General features: G+C 46.3%; 1 pseudogene; it reads right to left on the bottom strand.

The window, feature by feature from the left end:
* Positions 1-4,746: 4,746 nt before the first annotated feature.
* On the bottom strand, positions 4,747-13,450 carry LOC114696157 (annotated as a pseudogene).
* Between the last annotated feature and the right edge of the window lie 2,079 nt (positions 13,451-15,529).

The raw sequence follows: 15,529 nt of genomic DNA, 5'->3' as shown, positions 1-15,529 counted from the left end.
GGGATGAAGCCTCTCTGATGACAATTGGGCTAGGCACCAACCCTAGTACACCCAATAGGCAGGACAGACTGTAGGTGGAAGGTCATGTGGCTGGGTTGGTGTCCCAGTCCCTCCACTGAAAGTCTTGCCTGGTCACAGGAAATGGCCAGCTCAGGCTACAAATCCACTATTGCTAGGAGTCTTAGCTGGGGTCGTCCTTGTAGATCCCTGGGAGTTTCCCTTGCACTAGGTTTCAAGCCAAAATGCCCCTTTTTTTCCAGTCGTCTCTTCCAGCGCTCTCCCCCTCCATACCCTCCCCACCTGATCCTCCCATTCCCTCCCCCACCTGATCCCCCCTGTTCCCATGCCCACCTGCCCCCAGTCCACCCACAAAATCTATTCCTTTTCCCCTGTCCCAGGGCGATCCATGTTACTGGACTTAATCTTAAGTTAGGTAATTTGACTGAAAAGTGAATCTATCCAGTAGGAAAGAAGTCTCCCGAGACAATAAACAAATAAAACTATCTCCCTTTAGTGGTTTAAAAACATGAAAATTTGAGGCAGGTTATCGCCAATGAAAGACTACTGAATGACTTTTAATGTTAATTAATGTCTCTGTGTCTCAATTATTTCTACAGGATGAAGGTTATCAATTCTATATGGTCATTATGAGTTATTATTTATACCTGCTGGATATATAGGGAATTTTATATAAATAGTGTTAAATGAATTAGGGCTTTGTATGGCGTGGCACTTGTGAAGGAGCACGTGACCTCTGCTCTCAGCCAGGGCGGCAGTGAAGCACCATCCATGTAAGGTGGACAAGGGCTCTCAGTCATACCTTGGACTCATGGCGCATTTGATTTTGAATCATGTACATTTAAACAACCTTATATACAATTAAACAACCAATATAGGGAACTGACCTATGCAAAGCTTGGCTTTTCAATGGTGGTGTTCCCTGTCAAAAGGGCTGCGGCCTCTTGATGGACCCCAGCCCAGAACGGCCCAGTGTAGCAACTTCTGAATTTCCAGTCTGCAGAAGCTGTCGGAGGAAGTGAATACTTGCGGTGGTTGTCAGCCATTAAAATCCTGCTCCAGCCGGGCGGTGGTGGCGCACGCCTTTAATCCCAGCACTCAGGAGGCAGAGGCAGGCGGATCTCTGTGAGTTCGAGGCCAGCCTGGGCTACCAAGTGAGTCCCAGGAAAGGCGCAAAGCTACACAGAGAAACCCTGTCTCGAAAAAAAAACAAAAAACAAAAAACAAAAAAAAACCAAAAAAACAAAAAAAACAAAAACAAAAATCCTGCTCCAATTCACATTTATCCTGATAAGATTCGGCTGCCTTTTCACAGGCTTGAGGAGCATCATTCTTGGATTTGCTCACTTATTTAGCTTTATCTTACTGAAGTATACAGAATTTTCTTTTAAGAAACTGAGGAAATTAGTCTTTTCTTGCTTATATACATTTTGCATGTATTTGTAGTTTATATATATTTGACATTTTAATATGTATGTATGTATGTATGTATGTATGTATTTGTTTAGTGTGTGTGTGTGTGTGTGTGTGTGTGTGTGTTGGGGAGCACATGTGCCACAGCACGTGCAGAGGTCAGAGGACACTTTGCCCGAGTCACCTGTCTCCTTCCACCATGTGGGGTTCAGGTCATCGGTCTTGTCAGCGAGCTCTCATTCTGGCGAACCCATCTTGCTGGCCCCAACCAAACTTTTTAAATTCTAAAACTGAGCAGTCTTTCCCATTACACATTTGAATTTTCATTCTTAATTTACTTTTTTTTTCACTCCGTAAATATGAAAATATTCATCCATGTTTTCCCATAGTCCTTTGATGGTTTAATTTTTATAAGAAAATATTTTTATTCCTTTAGGATTGTCTTGATGGAGTGAGAGATAACAGCTTAGCCTACCAATAGTTAGGAAGGAACTGAAGCCGTTTGCCAGCAAGCAGCAGCACCAGCTTTCCGCTTGGTCCTTGGAAATGGTCCCTTGCCCCCTGCAGTGTCCAATTCACCAATTCTACTGGTAAAGCCAAGTAGCCCGCAGTCAGCCTGTTGGCCAGTCTTCATGATCCAGTTGGCTCTTCCTTCTGGTCTACCATCTCTTTACCTATGTCAGGTTCCGTCTCCTCTTGGGTTTACCTGTGTAATTGACTCCTTCACTGTTTGTCTGTTCCTGGACAGATGGTGCTCTTCTGTTTCTGGTCATCAGGGATGTTTTCATTGTTATACAGCAGTTTTGGAATCACTTTTCAACCTCATTTAAGAAAGTAAATCAATAACACACACACACACACACACACACACACACACACACACACACACACATTTTGAGACAGGGTTTCTTTGTATAGCCTTGGCTGTCCTGGAACTGGCCCTGTAGACCAAGCTGGCCTCAGACTCAGAGACCTTACCTCTGCCTCCCAAGTGCTGGGATTAAAGGCATGTGCCATTACCCCCTGAATATTTCATGGTATTTTTATTGCACCCAATTTTTGAAATACTGTGTCCATATCAATTGTAAACTGTCTTTCTATTGGACTATATTTATTTTATGTGTTTCTAAAGAGTAAAAAAATATGCTTTGGGGAGTTTCTCCATGTAAGTCCCATGTAGTTTTCACTGGGTTGGGTTTGAAACAACTGGGGGTTAATAGATAGTCAATAAACTTATCTGGATGTAAGGCATGTAATTTACCACATTTTGACAAATTATCTAATCATGGAAGAATCAACACAATCCAAGAGGACATATGGACATATCCAAAGTCTCTTCATATTTCTGTATAATAATATAATATCATCTCCTTGACAACCATGGATCCACTTTCTGTCACAGTAAATCAGTGTGCATTTTTTTAATGGTGCATTTCATACAAGTGGAACCATATACAATGTACTTCTATGGTCTGGTTTCTTTTTAAGATTCATGTCATACAGTTAATTTTTATTGCTCAGTAGCATTCAATTATATAAATACACAACAATTTGTTTATCTATTCATGTGCTAAAGGGAATTAGGGTGGCATATTCATCAATTTTTCATTACCATACTGAAATACCCAAGGCAGGTTTATTTTATAAAGTTAAATGTGTTTATTTAGTTTGCAGTTTTGGAGGCTCAAGGTCATGGTGCTGACATTGGCTCAGTTTTGATGATGGCCTTCTTGTTGGCAGAACCCTGAAACAGACCATGGCATAGAGAAAGTACATATCTGTGTCCACATCTGGTCTCTGTATCTCTTTTGCTCACCCTTTCTTCCTTCCGTCCTTCTTTCCTTCCTTCCTTCCTTCCTTCCTTCCTTCCTTCCTTCCTTCCTTTCTTCCTTCCTTCCTTCCTTCCTTCCTCCCTCCCTCCCTCCCTCCCTCCCTCCCTCCCTCCTCCCTCCCTCCCTCCCTTCCTCCCTTCCTTCCTAGATAGGGTTTCACCCTGTAGCTAAGACTAGCCTCAAACATACTCTTGAGTCTAGGATAGCCTTGAACTTGCTGTCTCCTTCTGTCTCTGCCTCTCTGGTGCTGATGCCAAATCCTCTTCTCATAATGCCACCAAGCTTCAGTCTTTGCATTCCACCCTAATGACTTTATCCAAACCTGATCACTTTCCATATTCCCCAACACTAAACTCCATAGTTGGATTTAATTTCTACACTTTTTTTTTTTTTTTGATTTTTCGAGACAGGGTTTCTCTGTGTAGCTTTGCGCCTTTCCTGGAACTCACTTGGTAGCCCAGGCTGGTCTCGAACTCACAGAGATCCGCCTGGCTCTGCCTCCCGAGTGCTGGGATTAAAGGTGTGCACCACCACTGCCCGGCTAATTTCTACTCTTAATACTGTTACCATATGACCTGGGGATTCCTATACAAGTTCAAGGAGATAGGCCATAGTCAAACCACAGCAGGTGAGAACCAGTGTTTAGCTACCCTAGACAAACCTGCACGTGTATTTGCACTTAGATAATATGGACAAGAACTTTCCTCTCTCCTCAAGAAGTGCCTTGGAGAGAAAGACTTGGGCACACAGTAGCTGTTTGCCTGACTGATTAAAGAACTGCCCACTGTACTGCGGAGTGTGGCGCCATTTCACATCCCGTCAGCGGCACGTGTGATGTTTGGGATCCCAGTTTCCACCTTGACTGCATCCCTTTACTTTCTACAGCACCTTTACTCTGAGACACACTGGGTGTGGCCTTCTCATACTTCTTTTGAATGTGTACAGGTTTTATTTGGGGCCTTAGAAAAGGCTGATTTTTTTTTTTATAAATGTTCTATCAGTACATGAAAGGACAGTGTTCAGTGAGGATGTTGAATTCAACCTTATTGATAATAAAATGCAGAGCCTACATGGGCCTGCTCATGTCCTGCTTGCTGACTGGTCATGTGCTGAGAGAGATGAAATCCCGCCTCCTACTGCTTCTGTGTTTTTTGTGGATTGCTGATAATTTCCCACAGTCTTACTTTGTGAATTTCATTTTTTGCACGAAGATTCATGGTGGCCATACTTTTATTAGGCATTGTCGCCTTTAACATTTTGAGGCCACTTTTTGTGTTTTGCAAAGGACTTCCTAATTTAATTTAATCTTATCTAATTTAAATAATAATAACTTTTTTGAGATAGCATATTACTTTGTAGCCTAGGCTGTCCTAAAATTTACAGTAATTGTCCTGCTTTGCCTTCCTGAATGCTGGGATTATAGGCGTGTGCTACCAACCACACTTGGTTTGATATTATTTTTTACTCACATACACAAGAGAATTTATGCCACTAGAGCAGAGGCTGTGGATGACTCATAGTTCCAATTGGGCGGGATCCACTTAGGCTTACGATAAGGAGCCAACAGGTGAATTCTGCTACCGGAATTTAACAGCTTTATCCTTTCTGTTCCTCTCAGAATGTTTGCAGACAGCAACTGCTTTCTTAATCAAATTGTAGAGATCCTCAGGGAGATCAGGGGGAAGGCCTTTGGATTTAAGGATTCTTGAAATTTTATTACCAGTCACAAAATGGACTTGTGCCACACCATGTGAGTCCCTCAGGATCACACCTATTTGGGGAGGGAGTCAGGCCTTTCTTGGCTAGTGTGTAAATCTGTTCCTTCATGTCATCAGATGTCAGCTTCAGCCAGGTAGGGGCACTGACAGGTAGGGCAGCACTGACTGGAACAGGTCCTTGCCAGGAGCGTGCCTGCAACCCGTGACAGTGGAAGTCTGGCAGCGAAGAAGACTCCGTGAGATATCTTCCAGAACAACTTCCATGCCTTCCAGAACAACTATCATCATAAGGTGAGAGGTAACAGATATTGGTGAGAATGTGGAGAAAAGAAAACGTTTGTACATTGTTGGTGGGAATATAAAGTCATTAAGGCATGAGAAAAGTATGGAGTTCATAAACACTAAAATAGAATTGCCATATAACACAGCAATCCCACTTCAGAGTATTTCTCCAAAAGGTTAGACTCAGTGTCAAAAGGATATCGACACCTCATGCTGATTGCAGTGTTATTCACAACAGCCACGTTATGGTATCAACCTGTACCCATCACAGATGAGTAACTAAAGAGAATGTGTAATATACACACAATGGAATACCATTCAGCCTTTCAAAGGAAAGAAATCCTATTCTGCCATTCATGACAGTGGAGATGGAATTAGAATATACTCTGCTTAGTGAGCTACATCAGGCATACGAAGACAGATATACACGGCCTTATTTGCCTGTTGGAACTAAAACAATAAAGCTCCTAAAAACTGAAGGGCAGTTACAGGGCCTAGGGAGATGTTGGTCAAAGACTACCAAATCTCAGACAGGATTTGAGGCGAACTCCAACTACTGCTCAGTTTGGTGGATACAGTTGAAAGTGCACTATGTATTTCGGAATTGCTGAAGGAATTTCAAATACTGCTACTACAGACAAGAATCATTATCTGAGGTTATGAATGTATTAATTAGCTTGATCTCTCTATCACCTCCACCCCAGGCCTTTCCTAGGTCTCACTGAGTAGCCCAGGTTGGCCTTGAATATGTAATCCTTCTGCCTCAGTTTCCTGAATGCTGGAATTACAGGCATGTGCTATTTTATCTTACATATGAAGTTGCTTTCTACTGTGTGTATGTGTGTAGGATATAGACAAATATATACATAGTTCATTAATAACAATAAGAAAAGAATTGAGGACTGGAGAGATAGCTCAGTGTTAAGAGCATTTGCTGCTGTTGGAGAGGCCCCAGGGTTTGGTTCCCAGCACCCTCGTCAGGTGGCTAACAGGTACCTGTAACTCAAGTTCCAGGGGAACTCAAAGCCTCTTCTGACCTCTGCAGGTCTCTTCAGGCACCTGTACACACACAGCACACACCCACACAGACTCACATGAATAACTCTTTTGGAAAAGAAATTACTTATTTTTCAAAAAGATTTGATTTATTTTTCACATATATGAGTGTCTTGCCTACATGCGTGTATGTGTACCTTGTATGTGCCTGGTGTCTGTAGAGGTCAGAAGAGGGTGCTGGATCCCCCTGGAACTGGAGTTACAGACAGTTATGAGCTCCCCTGTAGGTGCTGGGAATCAAACTTGGGTCCTGAGGAAGACCTTCCAGTGCTCTTAACCACTGAGCCATCTCTCCAGGCGCTGGAGATAAGTTATATATTTTTTAAATAGCTGAGAATGGCTGTTTCTAAAGAACAGGAGTGGAGTCGGGGACGCAATGGAAATCAGAAATGCTAGTGATCATAAAAGCAACCCTAGCATTCAAAACCACAGATTTTTTTTTTCAAGGCAAGTTTTCTCTGTGTAGCTTTGGAGCCTGTCCTGGATCTTGCTCTGTAGACCAGGCTGGCCTCGAACTCACAGAGATCTGTCTGCCTCTGCCTCCCGTGTGCTGGGATTAAAGGTGTGCGCCACCACCGCCCGGCAATATTTTGTAAAATTAAAACATCAAACAAACAAAAAACCTGGGATGGATAATAGCATAGAAAGAGAAACAGACTATCCCAGCGTCCCCTGCACCAGCTCCAAAGCCAGGGTGGGAGGGTCTCCTTTAAGAAGTCGAGGCAGCAGAGACAGTGCGTCAGACAGTGCTGATATTAACTATGGACAGTTTTGGAGCCTTGAAGGCACATAGCCTGAGTAGATAGACGTGACCTGAAATCTGCATGGCAGCCTGTTTCTGAAAGGAATTGACTTCCCACTGGGCTCTCACCTGAGGGTGCTGTAGTTCAGAGCTCTCTTGAGAGGGGCCCTAATTGGCTGAATTTAGGCTACTTTAGGATCCCTGCATACCCCTATCCCCGGGACCCTAGACACTACTGTAGTGGCTACCTGTTCCATCTATGACCTTGAGGTGCTATCCCCTAGTGTGTGGCCTCAGAGCTAGCTTAAGACCTGAGGGGCACATACGCCGAGCTCTTCTCTCTCTCCCTCATGGGCTTGGACGGTGTGGATTGGCTCAGGCGGCAGAAGCAGCTTGGGACCAGCCATCGCCCTTCCAGGACCCTGCATCGATTTCCCTTACCCTGTTTAGTGAGTTGTTCTCCCCAATTTATATCCTAATAAATTCCCCAATACTCCTTAAGCAGACTCCTGTGGATTTATTGCTATATCTGGCGCCCAACGTGGGACTAGGCCATCACGATGGCCCTAATGGCTCTTTAAGAGCCCACCTGTCCACGCGGGCTAGCTTAATTACTCTGGCCTGCTAGCAGCAGCTCAGATCCTGCCCGCAGAGGCCAGAAATTCCTGCTCTGCCAGAACCACGCCAAAGCCCCTCCTCACCCTGCGCCTGTGTTATATGCCGGAGCTGCCAACCCCGCCCGCTCCCACCGCCGCTAGCTGCGCGTGGCTGTGTGCCCTTCCGTGGAAACACACGTTGGCTTCACAGGTGGCAGCCTCCGGAACCAGACCTGGCTTGTGGCTGAGTACTGACACAGACTTCCAGAGTGCTAGTGTAGGGAGGGTCAGTGCAGCGCAGAAGGGATGGAGGAGGAGGTGAGGGGCCAGCTGGCTGAGTCTGGGGGCAGCTTCCTGTGAGTGCCGGGACCAGGACAGTGGCATTGGCAGGTGTCCAACCCCTCTCCCAACGTCAAATATCACATGCAAAACGTAGAAGGAATTATTAGTTTCTACTTCTCCCAACCCACAATGGAGTGCTGGGGCTATCTATGTTCAATGTGATGGCTATTCTTGGCTGCCAACTTGACTACATCTGGAATTAACTAAAATCCAAGTGGCCGGGTACCCCTGTGAGGGATTTTTTTCTTAATTAAATCACTTGAGGTGGGAAGATGCACCTTTAATCAGGGTCACACCTTATGCTGGCAGCCTGTATGAAGGACGCGGAAGAAGGAAGCCTGCTCTCTTTGTCTCCTTGTTCTCGTTCTCACTAGCAAGTCCGTTCCTTCACTGGCATGAGAGCCTACTGGACTCCAGCAAGAACTGAAGACCAGCTGAGACGCCCAGCTTCACGGGCTGAACAACCGCTAGGTTTCTTGATCCTTCAGTTGGTAAACAGACAGCCATTATTAGACTAGCCAGACTACAGCCTGCAAGCCACTAATGAGTCCCTTCTGTATACCTCTATAGAGTCATTCTCTCAGTTCTGTTCTCTAGAGAACCCTGGCTCATGCCTCCAGCCATGATGCTCAGTCTTGCTCCAAGTGCACGGCCTAAGAAGGTCCAGAAACTCTGGTGCTGGTGGCATCTGCCCTCAGTCTCTTCTGAGAGAGATCCTCGGCCGAGAGCACTTTTGCCTGGAGCCGGCTGCAGCCTATTCACCATTGATCCCTGGAGGATGCTACAGGAAAGGAGTGGGGAGAAAAATCCTTGCCAATACTTGGTTTTCAAGCATAAGCCCCGGGGTTGGGGGTGGGGTGGGGGTGAGGTTGCTTGTGGGTAGCAGCAGGGAGGAGTAATATCATTTTTTTACTATCTATGCGTCTATATGGGTCCCTACAGTGGGGCTCCCCATGCCCTGTCTGATTAGGCACTTCTGACAAGACGGAAATGATGCCCCGGGGGGGGGGGATGCTGTCAGTCCTGCCCCTCTGTGTGAAGCACCTGGACCCACCACCAGTGTGTAACCAGAAGGCAGGAGCTCCAGGCGCCTTACCATTACTGGAGAAGTCAACCCTGGTGACCCATTGACATAGTGGAGCCAATGTCAATGATGCCTAAGGAAATTTCCATCACTTCTGTTGAGTAGACAGATGAGGTGACTCTCCCCACCCACACTTCTTCCTACTCTACCCCTGCCTGAAGAGCTAGGATGTCTCCATCATTGTAGGGCAACTCTCCTCCACCATCATCAGGGCAGCTCTGACCACTCACAAGTGACCCTCAAGATTGGCCTGTTACTGTCCCTGCTTAGAAGGGGGAGGGGTTCATTAAACCCTCACCAAGGATCCCAGCCACCCTGTCTTCATGTCCCTGCCTGTTATACGTAATTCTGCCCTAGCTGCATGTGGTCTCAGAAGGACCTAGAATGTATGGAACGTGGAAGGTTGACTGAGAGGGGTGGGGAGATGCCATTTCTGCAGCTATGGGGAAGTTATCCATGCTGGGTAAAGCTTTTTAGTGATATGGTTGTTTGGGGGTCACCTACAAGTAAGCCTAATAAGTTCATTGGTTCATCCGACTGGACTTGGTCTATAGTTGGTGCCCTATTCTGGGTGAGCAGGTGTTTTTTCACATCTCCAGGAGAACGTCACATAACACTGACGGACAGTGGGTTTTCCAACTCTGATATATAATGCACTGTGCCCAAACTCACTAATCACAGCCAGAGAAGCCACACGGAGATTACATTGAGGTACGCAGCTGGAAATAATCTTGGCCTTGTGTAGCAAACTGATAACCCAAGATGAAGTTCTAGGAGGAAGTTAATTTAGAAAATTAAATTTGCTCTTCGACGATTTCATATATGTGTTTGGTGCATTCTGTTTACTCTTTCTCTACACCTTCCCTATTCTCTCCCGGTCACTCCACTCCCTCTGCCCCACAGGTCTCCGTCTCACATTCATGTCTTTTCATTTTGTGACACACTGGTTTTTAATCAGGCCCTTCTGTGTGGGCATGGGTTTGGAACTTCCCTTTGGAGCTGAATGGGCCACTGTTTGGTACGCAGTTAACTGAAGGCAATGACTGTCCCCCCTGGGCTCCCCAGAATCCATCAGTTGCCAGTAGTTCGTCAAGGAAGGCTAGGGCCCCGGTCTTGTGCTGACCCAGAGCGAGCATCCACAGCTGCCAGGAGACGTGTTTGCAATGGCTGCGCCGTGCCCTGAAAATAGCAGTTTGCAGCTCTGCTCCCTGGCTCCGGGCTCCCATCCCTCTTCTGCAGTGTTCCCTGCCCATTAGAGGGGGTTGTTTAAATGTCCTGCTCAGGGCTGAGCAGTCAGCCAGCATATGTATTCTGAGCATCTCGAGCAGCTGTGAGTCTCTGCAGTCAGTGCAGAGACAAGCTTCTCGATTGAGTGTGAGTCGTGTTTGTCCATGAGTATCAACATTGATATTTAGACAGCAGTTTTTGACTGTGTCAATTTAGCTAAACAGCAATAATGAGTTCCCAACTAGGGCCTATGACCTCCTTAGCCACGGGCTTTTGCCTGGGTTTATAGTCTTGGCTTTGCTGTTGCTTGAGGTACTTGCCCTAGGGGGGGGGGGGGGGGGTCGGGTCCGTGTGAAGTACCCTGCAAATTATTTGGTGCTTTCCAAAAACCAAAGGAATAATTTGATAGTTTATAATTAATCATGAAACAGTGGTGTTAGCTCTGAGCCTGGGACCTCTCGAGTATATGAAGAGTGGATTTTCCCCCCGCAGCTACTGTTGATCCGAAGAGTTCCACTAGACCTAGTGAGAATTTAAATTTTTATCTGTTTGACAAACCCAGTGGACGTCAATCCTCAGGTTTTAACATCAAGCAAGAAAATAGGTGGTATCTCCAGTGGAAGATTTAGCACCATTTTGAGCACGTGTATATGCATGTGGTGTGCAAATCCACAGATGAAGACACAAGTTACTGTCACTCACAGAGTGTAAACCCAGCTTGACAGTGTCTGGAATTCAGGGGCCACCATGTCAGCCCTCTTACTTCTTCTGGTGCTGGAATTGAGCTCAGTACTTCATGTGTGCTAGGCAAGTACTCTACCATTGAGTAGCATGCAGTCAAAGGTTTAAATGTGTGTGTGTGTGCATGCGCGTGTGTGCGCGTTCTTGCATGCTCACATTCCACACACACAGAGGTCAGAGGAAAACTCTGGGGAGTTGTTCTCTCCTGCCACCTGGTGGGCACTGAGAATTTAACTCACCCCCCCACCACACACACATTTACTCAGGTCATCTCTCACTGAAACTGGAGCTCCCTGATCAGGCTAGCCCATCTATCTAGCTTGCCCCAAGGAGCAAGGAGCTTCCAGCCTCCAACTCTTTAGTACTAGCATTACAGGTGTGCCCTCACACCTTCCCGTAGGTGCTGGGATTTGAACTCGTTTTCATGCTTGTATGGCCAGGACTTTATCCTCCAAGTCATCACCCTATTCCTGGGGCTTTATATTGTAAATGTGAATATCCAATGAGCCTCCTCCCCGTCCTGGGGGTTTACATTTTACATGTGACACTTTAGAAATGTTTTACAATGAGTTGTGCCAGCCTCCCTAGACAGGGTATAATCACAAGTCTTACTGACCAGCCCCAGTAAGGTTGCATTGGATCGAACCACACAGATGTGGAAAACAAACAGACGACATCAGCAGCACCTAAAAGAACCAACCTTGGAGAGCATAATGCACACACCTCTAAGTCCAGCACTTGAGGGGGGAGGCAAGAGGATCAAGAGTTGAAGGACAAGCTGAGCTACAAGAAAACCTGTCTCAACAACAATAACCTCAAAGGAAAACAAAACCCCAATTAAACAAACAAACAAACAAACAAACTCAGTTAAACCCTCCAAAACCCAAGTAGAAAATCCCAGACCCCCAATAAAGCCCCAGTCAGGTGGAAACAGAATGAACCCTATCTGAGGGAAGTAAAGGGAATTCTTGGATGGCAGCTACCCTCCACACCCTCTTCTTGTCCTTCAGTTCCCCAGAACACCCCCAACATGTAACCTGAAGCCATGTCACAGCTAAGGAGATGGGGACCCCAGAGTCGATGTTTGAAGTCTCATACCGAGGTGTGCTGGGGACCAGGATCAGGAAGAAGGATAGGCTCCTGACAAATGTATTTCTCCCGTCGTGGAGTCTACTTTTGTTCTGCAAGGCAAATGTCAAACAGTGTGGTGGCTGGAGCCCTGGATTAAAGTTTTGTTTAAGGTGCTTAACTCCTGGAAGAGGGAGCAAGATCATGCTGGGGACATGTCCTCTTCTCAGCTGCCCTCAGAGCATGGGCAGCGGCCCTGGGGCAATTTTCCAATCACATTCCTAAATCTGGAGGACTCCACCATAGCGCACAGCACCCGTTGCAATAACCTACAAATTCCAGCAGAGGGCACCCCTCCCTAACAATCTGAACTGCTAACAGCCTTGCTTGGAAAGCCACACTATTTCTTTGTAAAACATTTTTTTTCTTGACCTCGGTATTCTTGCCCCTCCATAAAGACAAAGCACCATTATTATGACTAATGAAAACTCATCACTTAAACTCGGGAAGGTGGATTTTGCATGTTTTCTCTCATTTGTGCCTCCTAGATTTTACATAGATACACAATGCGCCCCCCCCATACACACTTCACATACATAAACATGAAGATAGACGTTAGATATACCAAAGGATGTTATACATACACCTAAGAAAACAGAAGTGAGATTGGGGAAAGGCCCTAGTGAGAAGGGAGGAGGGGGTGCAGAGGGTGAGTACAGTCCAAGTACGTGATACACAGTTGAAAATGTCTTTATGAAGCTGGGCGGTGGTGGCGCACGCCTTTAATCCCAGCACTCGGGAGGCAGAGCCAGGCGGATCTCTGTGAGTTCGAGGCCAGCCTGGGCTACCAAGTGAGTCCCAGGAAAGGCGCAAAGCTACACAGAGAAACCCTGTCTCGAAAAACCAAAAAAAAAAAAAAAAAAAAAAAAAAAAAAGAAAATGTCTTTATGAAACGTGCCACCATGTACAATGACTGTGTACCAATACAGAACCAAAACAAATCTTAGCAGCGACACAGATCTATTGTAAAAGCATCGGGTGACCCGTAGGAATCCTTCCTCCAAAGTTTCTCTGTAGCTGCTTTTAAAGATGCTTGGCAAACCTGGCTTAATGGACAGCTCTCGGAAGACGTTGTGGGTGAGGGGTGGAAGACGATGGGGATCACGGGGACCACTCAGGATGACACAGCTGGCGTCCAGAAACGCACGACACACTCTTCCCCTCCTGTCGCCACTGTCACCTACTGGGCCGGTGACATTTCCCGTCATGGAGAGATCTATGTCTACAGGGTTGCTCCCATGGGTCCCAAAGTTCCTCCGTAGATGTCTCATGATCTGTGTGGGGTGAGGACAGGCAGAGGGAGGCTGCCTGAGCCACACACCCGCTACACTGTCCCTTTGAAGGGGATGACTGGCATAGCCCCTCCATGTCATGCCTGTCTTTCCTGATGCCCCTCCACACACCCCAGGATGCCTATATGAATGGGGCTCAACACATTGATAGATGACAACATTGTGTCATGATGTCAACAGGTCGGACACCTCTGGTAGACCAGTAGCTCTCAGCTTGGGGTGTCTTTGTCACCACCCCCATCAGGGAAGAGTTGACAATGGATGGGGGCATTTTAGTAGTTACAATGTTGTAGGGAACTCCTGACATCTAGTGGGTAGAGGTCGGGGAAGCATCTGAACGCTACAGTGCATAGGACAGTTCCCACAGACAGGATGACACGACCTGAAACACCAATAGTGCCCAGTTTGAGAACATGTGGTCTAGACTTGGGACTAGGGATTCTTAAAGTGTGGTCCCAAGACTTAGCATGTCAGCGTCACCCGAGGAATTGTCACACACGTAGAGTCTGGGGCCCCACCTCAGATCTACTAATCAGAAGCCGGGAACAGGGCCTGTGCTGCAGTGTGACTTTCAGATCTGCAGCACACTCAGGCCCGGAGACCGGAGGCTGGTAGTTTAATTACATACTCGTCAGCTAGTTTGCCTATTGTCTCTGCAGATTTATTAAGATCTAGGGTCTGAGTTAGCTGAGTTAGAGTCGACATTTCTTACAGGTTTCAGGTAGTGCTGCCAGTGCCTGTCCCGGCTCACACTTCGAGAACAACCCGAGATAGTCCTTCAAATTTGCCTGTGTGAAACACGGCCCAGCTGCCTGTGGACATTTTAGATTCCCAGGCTCCCCTCATCTCCAATAAGGAGGAAGTTTCCGAAAGAAGGACCTAGGGATATGCTTGCTTTAATTTTTTTTAATATTTATTTTTTAAAAAACACAAATGTAGCCGGGCTGTGGTGGCGCATGTCTTTAATCCCATCACTTGGGCGGCAGAGGCAGGTGGATTTCTGTGAGTTCGAGGCCAGCCTGGGCTACAGAGTGAATTTCAGGAAAGGTGCAAAGCTACACAGAGAAACCCTGTCTCAAAAAAACAAAAAAAAACAAAACAAAACAAAACAAAACAAAACAAAAAACCAAAAAACAAAAAACAAAAAAAAACCACCAGAAAGAAAACAAAACAAAAACCCAAACCAAACCAAACCAAACCAAAAAACCACAACTGTATTAGAAAATATAAGCAAACAGGGCTGAAAAGATGGGCTTGTGGGGAGGGGTAGGTTCAGGATGATTAATGACATCTCTGAGTTCCTCAGGCCTACACCAGAAGCTGCTGAACAGGGATGGGGGAAACAGCTGGAGAGTGTCAGAGGGTTGTACCCCGGCCACAGAACAGGTGGACTCCATCAGAACTTCCGAGGGGACCTAGCAACTGGTGCTGGGGGGGGCTGGAGGGGTGGCTCAGTGATTAAGAGCACCGACTGTTCTTCCAGAGGATTCAGGTTTGATTCCCACCCTCTAAATGACAGTTCACAACTGTCTGTAACTCCAGGATCCAACACCGACACACAGACATATGTGTAGGCAAAATACTGATGCACATTAATAGAAATAAAAAAAAAGCAGCCCAGGTGATTCCAATGTGCAGCCACATTTAAGCGGCAGGGACCTTGGAACAGTCTGGCAGCTTCTCAAACACACAGTTACCAAATGGCCAGCAACCCCACCCCTAGGTATCCACCCAAGATGACTGAAAACACTCACCTATACAAAAACCTGTCCACTAATGTTTACAGTCAGAACAGCCATACAGTGGGCCGAGTTGAAGAATGGGTTAACACATGAAGATAGATGGGTAAACTAGATGGGTACCACACAGTGGGATGTTGTCTAGTGACAAGAAGAAATGACATGTTAAACACAGATGAGCCTTGAACACGTGAAGGAGACAAGTTTCAAAAGGCCACAGATTGTATGAACCCATTTCCATGCTGCGACAAGAATGAGTGAGTCCATAGAAACAGAAAGTAGACTAGTGGTTGCTAGGGGCTGGTGTGAGCTGGGAATT

The sequence above is a fragment of the Peromyscus leucopus genome, chromosome 1 (genome assembly GCF_004664715.2).
Source record: "Peromyscus leucopus breed LL Stock chromosome 1, UCI_PerLeu_2.1, whole genome shotgun sequence".
Classification (NCBI taxonomy): domain Eukaryota; kingdom Metazoa; phylum Chordata; class Mammalia; order Rodentia; family Cricetidae; genus Peromyscus; species Peromyscus leucopus.
Note: the sequence above shows the minus strand (reverse complement) of the source record. Positions and strands in the feature narration are given on the sequence as shown.